Below are 14,119 nucleotides of genomic sequence, written 5' to 3'. Positions count from 1 at the left end.
GGTCCAGCAGCGGGCGCGCGTCCTGTCCAGGCTCCTCCACGACCACAATCCACTTGCAGACCCAGCGACACAACTGGATGACCGCCACCTGGTGGCTCTGCAGTGTCGCCACGCTCCCGATGATGTACGGATAGCCCAAAGCTGACAGCGCCTGTTCCGACAGTGGAAACAGCGTGAATTGTTATTCAGAATGAATTACTTATGGAAGAAATGGAAGAGGACAATGACATTGACCAGTTTTAGTTCTGGTGAAATAAAAAAAATTGGAAATATGTGAGAGCTTCTGTGACTTCCCTTGATGTAATAACATAGAGTAGCAAGGTCGCCACAGCCGGAGAGAGGACTTCACGAACTCATCTTATTGTACCGCACTGCCAGCCAATTTTCCTGTCGCAGATGCACTTTTTATTCACACACCACTGAGAGTACGACCTGAAATGGGATGACACATTCTGTCAGGTAGTGTTACCTACAGGTTCTCAGTAGGTGCACTGTAACAGCTTGAGTTACTGTCACATTTCCTAGGTTGTCCCCTGGCATCACTTACCTGAGAAAAACGAGGTTATTTTTTCCCTTCAGGTCCAAGCCTGACCCTTGGAAAAAAGAATTTTTTTACTGCCAGTCTCATCGCACGGTTCTGGACATGTCCCAAAGCTACCCTTTTCCCCTGCACCAGTTCTTGGACAAACGGCATTGTTTCAACGGAGACAAGGACGCCTTTTCCTATTCCGCTCCAAGCCTACCTTCTACTCAAAGGGCGGACCGCAGGTCTGTTATCTAACCTGTTGGTTAGATAAAGATGTTTTTCACCCAGCAAGTATGGTGATGATCTAGTTCCATAACATGAAGAACCACTTGACATGTTTCCCCAAGCTGTTAATTACTCACACCTGAGTAATTTGTAGCAGTAAGATCACTTGTAGATTTCTAGATGGCCTCTAAATTTTTCCCTATGTCACACATATTGCTTGTTTTAGTTAAAGTCTAACTCCCCAATGTGCCGATCAGTCCACTTGTGCTATGCTGGGGAAAGATAGGGATGTTTTGTCTTTATTTTTAAGAAAATTCCACCTCTGCAACCGCTCTGCAGCCGCCATCTATGCTAAGCGTATCTGACTTTACATGTAGGTGTTCACATTTCAGGACACTTTTAACGAAGTACAAATATATCTCTTCAAGGTGTGTAACGCAGATGTGTCTGTTTACTGTGAAACTGAACATTTTACGCAGATGTATATCTGCCTACTGTAAAAAAAGTGTAAATGCACCAATTCTTGTAGATGGTCATGTGTGCAATGCAGATGTAACTGCACATTGTTAAAAATTACGTTTACAGTAGGGTGTAATGAAAGAAAACGGATGACTACAGTTTTAAAAACTAAATTTATTAGTTTAATTTCCTATTTTTTAGAGAGACTGTTTTCATGTGGACTTTACACTATTTTTTCATCAGACTGTAAAAAGTAACTAAAACCTATATATACAATATTTACAAAAATAATTTAATGTTTTACATAAATATATAATAAACCATATCACATAGATTATTTTTCTTCTACAGTTGATATATTTATCTTGCATTTCATTCTTCCAAGAGCTGAGAAACGTTGTAGCACTTTCTATAATGTTGTCGCTGGAGAGTTGATGAATTTACACATTAATGCACTTGAACTACGGTTGACACCTACTATTCTTACTATCTCCCTGTAAGACATAACACTCAACTAAATGCGATTTCTTTTGGTATTGGTTGATTAACTTATTCATTAATCCACTTCAACTACGTTTCACACCTAATATTCTCACTATCTCCTTGTAGGACATAATACTAAACTAAATGCGATTTCTTTTGGTATTGCCAGCAGCAGCGAAACTTAACCTACTACACAGACAATATACGCCATGCTCACTTGTGTTGGGCGAAACAACGTAACTTACACATATAGTGTGAAAAATAGCTGACACTACACACTCAAACACTTGCCATACGAAACAATGAAACACACACAGTCGCGCGGAGTGGCCGCGCGGTTTGAGGTGCTATGTACTCGATTGCGCGGCCTCTTCCACCGGAGGTTAGAGTCCTCCCTTGGGAATGGGTGTGTGTGTTGTTCTTAGTATAAATTAGTTTAACCAGTGTGTAAGTCAGGGACCGATGACCTCAGCAGTTTGGTCCCTTATGAATTCACACACATTTGAACATTGGAACACACTCACATAGCATGCAACTCAATCACATACATAGTATACAATCTCATACACATCAACTCACAGACATATACACCTAAATACAAACACTATGAGAAGCAGGTCATACTATTCCACATACACAAGTGTATTTTCACCATACATTCTAACGCTAAAGTGAATAATGTGTGCATGGTAGGATTCCCATTCCATCAGCACAAGTGACCTGCTTATCGAGATGTCATAAGAGGCCAAATCTCTGTTGTGATACATTGGGCACCTCATGTCTTTGGAATTAAATACTGAATTGTTCCTCCATATGTGGAATGGGAATCGAGCACTGCCGAACCTACGGTGCTGATATTTCAGGTAGTCATCAACCATGAAAGCCTGAGAGCTATTGATGCCGCACTCTCCTACCAGTCTAAGAGAGGTATCTGTGCATCTATGGTATGTGTACTTTTCAGGCAGACACCTATAAACTCCACTATCAGGGACACATTCACCTCATCTTTTATCAAACTAATAACGTTGTTCTTTACATGTATTATGCCATAAGGATTATTGTACTCATATTCACATATGCCAAATGCATTGGACTGACATCTTATAACTTAATAGGGATCACAGCGTTTCGCCAACAGCTGAAACTGGCTGTATCCACACGTAGTAACTTTAGGTCAGTGAAATGAGTTTTCACCAACTCATAATGGAGCTGACATATGTGGAGTTTAGATAGGTTTAATATACATGTACCAGCACAAATAATTTTCATAAACCGTATCGAAACCTTCGCCATCTCCAGAGGTGGGAAATCTTTGTTGCAGATAACAACCCTTTCAAAATTTATCCTGGCAGTACATTTCCTGGGTCGTAATGCCATTCAAAACAGGTAAGTAGGTGAATTTAACAAGCTACTCAGACATTTTGTATGTTTTGCCGAAAACTGAATATTTGTAAGTTTGTAAAAATCTTCCTCAAATTTACAGTGTGGAAGCTGTGTTTTCGGTCTTTAAATCATGTATTCCTTCAACCAGGGACACTGCTTGAAGGAAATAGTGTGGCTGACTCTATTCTGTTTCAGGCTCAACTAGAGTTGTGGTATGTACCTTGTTTTTCCCTCCAGTATTGTCATCGGCTTGGGATGGGAAAAGTTTTCTGAAACTTCTTGCTCTGAACACAGTGGCAAAATAGTATACGCATCACCCAAGCTAATGGGATAGTTAAACCTACCTTTAAAACATACCCAATCCAGAATTATTGCCACATGTTTGATTTTTTAATCAGTCTGTAGAAACAGCCATCAAATCCCTTCAACAGGTAGAGGTTGTTGCATGGCATACCTGTATACGTTGTTTGCACCTAAGTATATGGCGCAACTTAAATTACCAGATACATTGAATCATTCAAGCATTCACTGACTGTTTGCCTTCATGTTGCTAAGGGCGCATTAACAAAGCCCCCACGCGTAGTTCGTCTGAAAAACAGCAACATGTGAACATTGGTCAAGAGTTCAAGGTTGACGCTTTTGGCTTTCCATACAGCGTTCTCTGAAAGCCATTGTAGCAGGTAGGATCCATATCATATGTGTCCAGGCAGACTCTGTGAAAATGTCCGAAAAAACTGCTAGTAAACGCACATCAGACTGTGCACATTACTACACCAGACTTGATGTAAACTGTCTTCGGGAAAAATTCATAATTTAAGTAAATTTTAGCATTTATCAAACTGCATTTTTCGAGTCCACACTAGGTTCGCTTCCCTAAATGATAAAGCAAGTTGTTTCTCACTGAAATTATATTTTAATGGTCTATACTTGTCTAGCTGAACTTGGAATCAGGGGGTAGTCAAACAGTTCTCACGATCAAGAATTTAAAGGCAGCAGAATACCAGATCCAAGTATTTTTAAAAATTTGCAGTTATTCTCAATCAATTATAGGCATGAGGCACTTTCCAAATGAATGTCTCGAACTCATCTGCTGATGGTGGTTCCTTTGCAAAACATCTGGCATTTTCTAAGCTGCTGAAGCCCGAGTTGGATGCTGAAATATATGTTTTTAAAGTTGATTTAATACCAATATTCCTAGTGTGGTCATGTTCAACGACACTCAGGTCATATCGTATTTCATGGAGTAGGAAGGTAAACGCACTATATGTAAGATACCAAGTTTCCGTAGGAGTTCCATCTCTTTTCGTGAATTTGCCCTCGAAATATAGGAAAAACTTGTTTGGAACGGTCAAGGCAGCCTGGTACTGGATGATAATGCTTAATTCTTCAGTGTTTTCAAGCACAGCTGAAGGAAATGGTTTGTGTGAGAAGTTTTTTGATGAATGATACGTTCATCATATTCGACTGGGTGCTGACTGCTGTTGGGTTCTTATATTATTCTTGTGCGGTTTCAAGCCTTGTGATATACGTAATTGTCTGTTCTTTGCGGTCAACATGTTGTGTTGCTGTCGTAAAGATTAGTGCTGCTGTCAGCGAGTGGTTGTTTTATACCAAACACCCATCCTGCTTCAAATAGAATACCACGACTTCTTCACTGGGAAAATGAGTGAGAGATTTGCTCTGATCCACAGCCATCTGCTCAAGATGACCTGATATCTGAACAGACACTCGGAGGTAAATCACGTTGCTTTTCATTTCCACAATTTTGTATCTTAGATTGACTGTAGGGAACAATCAGTATATGGTAAGAATTAATTTGTTGCTGGGAAGTGGACATGTCGCAATATCGCTCACAGTGCAAATTGGGCTAATCGGTAGTATAGCCACAGAATGAGCTGACTCACTAACTCTATTTGTATCCTTATGGAGAATTTGATTCTTTGAGTTACCTAATAGCCATCCCGTCAAATTTTCCTCTGTAAAGTCTATCACACTCTCACTCATTCTTATTTCCATTTTAAGTATGTTAATGTTCATGCAGAGCTTGAAACCTGGTGCTCACCAGTTTAAATAATCGTTCCAAGAATAATATTGCATGTGCTATGAGGTACTGGCACAGCCCCACAACTTTATCACTTATCAAATGGTTCAAATGGCTCTGAGTACTATGGGACTCAACTGCTGTGGTCGTAAGTCCCCTAGAACTTAGAACTACTTAAACCTAACTAACCTAAGGACATCACACACATCCATGCCCGCGGCAGGATTCGAACCTGCGACGTAGCGGTCGTGCGGTTCCAGACTGTAGCGCCTTTAACCGCTCGGCCACTCCGGCCGGCTATCACTTCTCAGATGAAGATGCAGTTTCATATACACTAATGCTCATAAATTAAGTATAATGTTGATACATGGTGAAACAACGCTCTGGTGGGCGGATTGCTGGTTTAAATCATCTCCGGGTATGACCAGAAGGTGCCTTTGACCTGCGGTCGTCGCACGGTGGCGCTGGCAGCAGTCCACATACGCAGAGGTGTGTTGGTGCATGTCACAGTACGGTGCAGCGAGTAAGTGTGCAGACGTTTTCAGATGTGCTAATGGTGACTGTGTGATTAAAATGGCTCAAAGAACACATATAGATGACGTTATGAGGGTTAGAATACTAGGGCGACTGGAAGCTGGCCAAACATGGAAGGTCGTAGCACGGTGGCCCTCCGTGTGCACAAAGTGTGATCTCAAGGTATGACAACGATTCCAGCAGACAGGAAACGTGTCCTGGCGCTACAGTACGGGACGTCCACAGTGTACAACACCACAACAAGACCGATATCTCACCATCAGTGTCTGCAGACGGCCACAGAGTACTGCAGGTAGCCTTGCTCGGGATCTTACTGCAGCCACTGGAACAATTGTCTCCAGCACACAGTCTACAGACAACTGAACAGACAGGGTTTCTTCGCCTGGAGACCTGCAAGGTGCATTCCACTGACTCCTGGTCACAGGAGAGCCCGTAAAGCATGGTGTCAAGAACACAGTACATGGTCATTGGAACAGTGGTCCCAGGTTTTGTTCACGTACATGTCCAGGTACAAACTGAACAGCGATTCACGTCGTGTTTTCATCTGACGTGAACCAGGATCCAGATACCAACCCCTTAATGTCCTTGAAAGGGACCTGTAAGGAGGTCGTCGTTTGACGGTGTGGGGTGGGATTATGATTGGCGTACGTACACCCCTGTTTGTCTTTGACAGAGGAACTGTAACAGGTCAGGCCTATCGGGACGTCATTTGGCACCAGTATTTCTGCCTTTTCAGGGGTGATGTGGGTCCCACCTTCCTCTAATGGCTGATAACGTACGGCCCCACCGAGATGCCATCGTGGAGGAGTACCTTGAAACAGAAGATATCAGGCGAATGGTGGCCTGCCTGTTCTCCAGACCTAAACCCCATCGAGCACGTCTGGGATGCTCGCGGTCGACGTGTCGCTGCACATCTTCAAACTCCTAGGACACTTCAGGAGCTCCGACAGGCACTGGTGCAAGAATGGGAGGCTCCACTCCAGCAACTTGGCGAGCACCTGATCCAGAGTAAGCCAACCTCCTGCGTGATCTGTGCATGTATGCATGGTTATCATATCCCATATTGATGTCGGGGTACATGCGCAGGAAACAGTGGCATTTTGTAGCACATGTGGCTGGCCGATCTGGCCGAGCGGTTCTAGGCGCTTCAAACTGGAACCGCGAGACCGCTACGGTCGCAGGTTCGAATCCTGCCTCGGGCATGGATGTGTGTGATGTCCTTAGGTTAGTTAGGTTTAAGTAGTTATACGTTCTAAGGGACTGATGACCACAGATGTTAAGTCCCATAGTGCTCAGAGCCATTTGAACCATTTTTTTTTATGAGCACGAGTGTAGTTATGTAAATACTGTCGTCCCATAGTGCTCAGAGCCATTTGAACCAGTTTTGTAGCACATGTGTTTCGGGACAGTTTTCTCAACTTATCACCAATACCGTGGACTTATAGATGTGTGTCGTGTGTTTTCCCTATGTGCCTATGCAATTAGCGCCAGTTTTCTGCAGTGCCACGTTGTGTGGGACCACATTATGTAATTATCTTTAATTTATGAGCACGAAGCCGGCCGGTGTGGCCGTGTGGTTCTAGGCGCTTCAGTCTGGAGCCGCGTGACCGCTGCGGTCGCAGGTTCGAATCCTGCCTCGGGCATGGATGTGTGTGATGTCTTTAGGTTAGTTGGGTTAAAGTAGTTCTACGTTCTAGGGTACTGATGACCACAGATGTTAAGTCCCATAGTGCTCAGAGCCATTTGAACCATTTTTTTAAGAGCACGAGTGTAGTTATAGTAATACTGTCGTACGAATGTAAACCTGTAAGTGCCATACTCAGTCCCATTCCTTAGTTCGATTGGTGATAAGTACTTAACACTTAACACTGCCGAAGTCAAAATGTGTGACATCATTCCTCAAGTTCAACTGACGAAGTGAGGTGCAGAATTACTGTTTATATATCATCTTTGTAGCCACCACGATGAACACAAGACGTAGGTGTCTGTAGATGTATGTATTCAACTTTTGCTAGCGAAGAAACTTGTAAACTATAAAGTTACAGATAAAGTGGAGGCATAATTCTTCTGGAGGTTGTAACTCGCCGAGAGGATCAAACTAATAGACACCATTTTAGGTTCTTATTCTACTACATAAAATCCAGTGAGCCCCAGGTCCTCCCACAACGTTTAAATTTACAATTCAACATGCATTACATCACCACATAGTCTAAGGTAGTGTATACCACAAAAACAATTTACAAGATGTTGCGATAGGGAACGTTCTGACGAGTTTGAAGTGGTCAGCATTTATGAGTGGTCTGTTTGACTCTTTCTCGTGAGGTTCTAAAAACTGTCATTTCCCGATAGCCTCGGGTTATATGTATCTATTATGTCTTTTGACCTCGTTAAGTTGGTGCTGTGCGTTTCCCGCAATTTTCACTGTTCTAGTGATAGCTGCCGCATTGCTGGCTACAGAATTAATTGCTGAAAGGGTGGAGGGTATCCTGTACCACTGCCTGTCATTTCCTCTCCCGTTGCACTTGCAAATAGATCGAGGGAAAAATAACAGTCTATACGTCTCCGTATTAGCCCTAATTTCTCGGCTCTTACCTTCGTGGTCCTCACGCGTGATGTATCTTGGCGGCAGTAGGATCGTTCGTCATTCAGCTTCAAATGCAGGTTCTCTAAACTAGAATCTGTGCAACTGCCTTCCCCATATTTGTTTTCATTTGCAGAATCCAGGGAAATTTCGAGTTCAACAATCATAAAGTGTATTTGAAACACATGTTCTGCCTCGAATATTGCCTCGCATCTGTAAGATCTACTTGCTATACGTCAAGGTTTATGGAGCTCCCAAACATCTGCCTCCATAATTACTCAGTGATACATCTTTCTCGAAGGTTTAAAACTCTTGGAATAATAACAGTCTAATGTGCTGTATTCTGAATTGCCGTGTCTATGAGCACCGGTACTCGTTCAACCATTTCGTTTGGGTCGTCATAATAAATGTATTGGGGAGAGCTGTCATTAACTTTCTTATTTTGAATGTCTGCTAACGCATTTTTAACAATAATATTTTGTTTTTAGGACTGCTGAGGAAATTCGCTCCTACTCCTCTGTTATATGTAATACATGACCATAATTCTCTATATCTTACCATAATTTTCTGTATCTTACAATGAATGGCTGTCGACTTGTAACACCGGAAATGCATATCCTCCTATTTCCATCTATTGTACTATAAATTTGTTTTCCTTATTTTTGTTACCTGAATATATGACATTTCTGTGTCTTTACATATTGTAATTGTTTTACTATTTGTATATATATTTATATTTATGCATTTAAGTCGATGTATAATTGGTTTGTTTCGTAAATATTATTTGTATTTTTACGATGGGTCTTGCCAAGGGAAAACTGCTATCGAACGATTACATCGATAGGTCGTGTGAAGAACGAAAGTGTTTAGGATCTTTGGTAGTGTTAACTCTGCCGCATGGAGCGCGGGCTGAGCAGAGAGAGAGTCTGGCTGGAGTAGCGAGTGGAGCAGGTGTGTTGTGTGATGCTCCCGCGAGTTGCCGCGCTTTCAGGGTTTGGCAGCATGTAATTGCGCTCGACTTGCGATGATAGTTTCTGACATGGTGTCGCGGACGGCAAGCATTATCTGGCGCACATCAAGAGCCCGTTTCGTCTGGTGACCTTGTCGAGAAGAAGGTGCGCCAACATCCAGTTTCTGCAACAGCGATGGCCGACAATGAGTGACTGTCGCCACATCCTCGATCGACAGCTTCAAACCTTCAATCAACCAACAAGGAAGACTGGAAGCATGTAAAGTTTTAGAACTGTATGGCAGAAAACAGCTTTTCAAACTGTACCATTTTCTTAACTATAATTACAGCAACTTAGCATGAACCTTTGTTGCTCATTGTCCCAATTGCTTTTCCAAGCAGGGTCCCTTCCTTTTCCAAAATGAACCCGAGTGTCGTTGAAATTCAAACGCCAGCATTAAAGTAATAATATAGCATTTCACTGCTTTAATTTCAAAGTTCAGTTAAGGTTTTCATAGCTGGCTACGATATTTAGATTACACAAGCACGAATTAAGAGTGTGAGTTTTGTTACCGTATATTAGCTTACCTGTGACTGCAGCTCAGCTTGGTACGTACTAAATTTTACTATTGTTAATTGTTCAGAATCATTTAATTCAAGTTCTTTGAATCTCATATTTCTAAATTGCGTAGATTCAAGTAGCTTTTGAAATGATTGTTGAGGTAGTCCAAGACTAACCGTATTTTACTGAATTTCGATGTGCTTCAGAAAGAAAGCTCTCTATTAATTTCAGTCACTAAATTAACTTTCGATTTTCCGGTTTTATTAATTCTTTTGCTAAATTAACTCAGAGTGTAGCGAAATTTATTACTTCTGACAAACTTTCAGTTTTCACACTACACTTGTCAACCTTCAGTTGCCACGCTTCTAGTGCTAATTATATGTGTAATAATCTTTCTTTTTCAGTTACTATAGTAATTGTCCTTAGGACTGGCGACCGTAATTTCCCCCAAATCTCAAATATCTAATTACCGCTAGTTGATTGTTAATGTAACGGCCGCACATTTACTTTCTTTATTAACTTTAGCCCTTTTTCAAAATTAATTTCCACCAGTTTCACTTGCATTTTTCCTTTCATTTAGATGTAACCCTTTCCTCCCTCTTTACCGACAAATTAACTTTGGTGACAATTGCTTTTCCCAAATTTCCATTAGGTGCATGCAGTTTAATTTTTCACTGTCATTAAGCTCGATAAGAGAGGGAGAGGTTACATGTGGCGACCGTGACAGGAGAATCTTCCGGTTTGAGGTTGTTCTGGACACGAATTTTGCATTGTGCAAATCTCGTAACAAAGTACTGGTTACGAAATGTTCGATACGTCAGCCAGAATATTAGTGCGAGGAATCCTAATTAGATTTGAGAATTGGCATTTATATTGAAAATTATTAAAATGAGTGAAGGCAACAATTATCAAAATTTGGTAGGCTTGGATAAGGAACAATCGGTCGAACAGTGGGAAACGCGCACCGCGGTACCCATTGTTCAGGGACAGGCGGCTAGCATGAAAGACGCGACCGCCGAAACGCAACAAAGAGCAGAAATGGAATTCCGCACTTCAGAAAATGTTTCGGAATCGGAAGTGAAAATCAAATGTGAATCCCTTGATGACGAATACAGGGGGACAATTAAAGAGGAAGCCGCTATGGAAGTAAAACCGGTAGTTTCCGGGAATTTCACTGATTTATTGAATGTTTTGATTAACGAAATCAAGAGTCAATCGGCCAAGCAAGAAGCTCAGTCTGAAAAAATTGAACGAAAGCTAGACAATCAGAACAAAGCTATTAAGGTTGTTAACAACAATGTTGGAGTTGTTAAGACAAAAGTTGATAAAATCAAAGTAGATATTATTGTGATTAATACCGAAATCGGTAATCTTAAACAGGAAATGATAGGCGTTCAGGCGGAAATTGCGAGCATAAATACTCGTTTTTATTCCGAAATTAGCAGAATCGAGAAAAGTGTAGGAGAATCAGTTGCTCCGATCATCGAGAATAAGGTGACGGAACAAATTCAATTAGTGAAAAAAGAGGATCAAAAGAAGGTGGAAACTTTAAAGGCTTTAGTATCCGAAGTAGATACCAAAGTGACGAAGCAGGCTAATACCTGCGAAGAGAAAAAAAGGGAAGTAGAAACGCTTGCGACAACCACTTGCCAAGTAATTTCGAGAGTGTCGGAATTAGAAAAGAAACTTGACGAAAAACAGAGCTATGTGCCAATCTATGCACATAGTTCGGAATTGTTGACGAAAGAGGAGCGGTTCGACCCCTTGAAAAAAGGCGGTATGCACGCGACGGATTTCATTAAGAATTATGAGAGTTTTACCTAGATCATGGACTAATGAGAGAAAAATTAATGCGATTATTGATGTGTTGGCTGGTGATGCCAAGCGTTGGGGATTAAACCTCAACATTACGAACCTGACTTTTGACGAATTTAAAAATTTGTTTCTGGCTGAATACTGGTCAGAGCAAAAACAGCAAAGTGTCTGGCGCGAATTTGTCGTATCGAGGCCTTTCGATGCGAATTCGCGCGGTTCGATAAAGGAGTTTTGTGAGGGCTGGATCCGCAAGTTGGAATATTTGCGTGATCGCCGCACGGAATCCGAAATAGTCTGGGAACTCTACAAAAAGCTTCCAGATGATACAAAACGCTACGTAGGAAGCAATTACAGGACAATAAATGATTTCCTGGAAAGAGTGGAGGACGAGGACAATTGGCGCAATAATCGCGACAGTGGTAGAGGCCGTGGTAACAACAACGGGTACCACAGCAACCACAACAACGATAACCATGGGAATAATGGATACCGCAACCATGGCAGCAATAACAATAGTGGTTCGGGCCGTAATGACAATCGGTACAATGCAAATAATAACAGGAATGACGGAAACCAGTATCATACTAGCGTGATACGGGTTTCGCAGAATAGTAATAACGCCAGAGGGTGTGATCAGCTGCCTCAGCGGCATCCGGGGAGCCTATCTGCTGGGACGAGACAGGGAAACCATTAGCCGCGCCGGTGAGGGGCCGACCGGTCGTGGAGAAATTTTGGAGGCCCAATAACAGGAGAAAACCCAGGTGTCGTCGTTATGAAAATTCCGTATGGAATAATCAACGGCGGGAGAGTGTGCCAGTGTTAAGAGAAAGGAGTGCGCCTATGAGTAGTAGATCAGCTGTAGACACGGCATTAGAAAATACATTCACTGTCAGTGAGAACAATTTAAGTTGTGTTCCGGAAATCGATTATAAAGTGGCAGCTGTAACACCCACAGCGGAAATGGAGAATGAGTTTAAGAATGATTTGCAATTGTTGAGAGAAGGTCAGATGTCGGATAACACGTCCGTCATTGAGCGAGGGTATGCAGAGAGGGATGAGGTCTGGTTAAGGCAGTTCGGTCGCTTATACGACGAACTAAGAGATTATAGGGGTCTGTATGGGAGAAGTGTTTATGGGGAGCGCGTGCAGGATTTGCCGCATCTCGTCCCGCAGGAAGATAGTGTTTGTGAAGTGATAGAAAGTTCTGGCCCTAACCGGCAGACTTTACTAGAAATAGTTTATGTTAATGGGGAGCACGAGCAAGATTTGTCGTGTTTCGTCCCGCAAGAGTTGCATGTTGAAGTAGTAACGGAAAGTTCTGGCCCTAACCTGCAGACCTTACCGAAAGTTTCAGTGGTAGAAGTAGCCGACCCATCCGACGCAAACCTCCAGTCTAAACATTGCGAGAGTATTAAGGAGAAAGATTGCGAAAATTTTAATGATAGCCGGACACGATTGGTAGAAAAGCACATAGATTACAGCGTGTATGAGGTTAGAGCTGACATTATACGGTCAGACGATAGCAGTGTGGGTTGCGCAGATCTAGCGGAAGTAATTGCAGATACTACTGGGCACATTTCTCCAGGTAGATTGGCAGATGAGATCAATCTGACTAAAGAGGAATCAACGAAGGTGACAATTAGTGAATTGATAGCAAAGCAACACTCACTAGTTGACGAGTTAGAGGAAAAGGTTTCGGTAATGGAGGCGAAGCTACAGACTAAGCCTCATGACAAACGTGTTGAAATTAAAACTGTATGTGAACAGAGGCTGAAAAGGCCGCTAGATAAGCCGGATTTAGGATCAAAGCCGGATGGTTTTTTCTGGAATGACCTGGATATAGACGAGGATTTACTGTGGGAAAATAAAGAAACAGTCGAGGACATGTGTAGACAGATAGTAGTGTCTGTTAATATGCACGACCTACAACTAAACGTGTTGATTGACATCGGTGCAGAATTGAGTGCTGTATCTGCGAAAATATTTGAGTTACTGAAAGACGGACCCGCCATAGTAGTTATGCCAGTAACAGGAGTGAAAATTATCGGTGCTACTGGGATGGCCAGTAAACCGGTCACAAAACAGATTTTTGTCCACTTCGAGATATGTGGGGCGCGATTTGAACAAGAGTTTGTCGTCGTACCAGACTTAACTACAGAAGTAATTATTGGGTTAGATTGGCTATTAAAGTACCGTGCAATGATTAACTGCGAAAGCAAAACTTTGACATGTACGTCACAAGATAAAACAATAGTAGTTAGTTTTGACGAGGTAGGAGACGGTGTGCATAGGCAATACCAGCCTATACGCATTGTTAACTGGCCGGATGCTATTGACGTAGGTATGAATTTGAACTACTGTAACGTGAGGAATCTCGGCATTGACAAAAGTGTAGAAAGTGAATTGGAAGAGATAATCAAATTCCCTCCACAGATTGACATTAGTATTGGTGTGAAAAAAGATCGTTTGCGAGAAGTAATGAAGCTAAAAGCCGATGCTCGCATACGTCGTCATGACGCTAAAGCGCGATTTGCTAAGTTTGCAATCGGAGACTTAGTACT

The sequence above is a fragment of the Schistocerca cancellata genome, chromosome 3 (assembly GCF_023864275.1).
Source record: "Schistocerca cancellata isolate TAMUIC-IGC-003103 chromosome 3, iqSchCanc2.1, whole genome shotgun sequence".
Taxonomy (NCBI): Eukaryota; Metazoa; Arthropoda; class Insecta; order Orthoptera; family Acrididae; genus Schistocerca; species Schistocerca cancellata.
Note: the sequence above shows the minus strand (reverse complement) of the source record.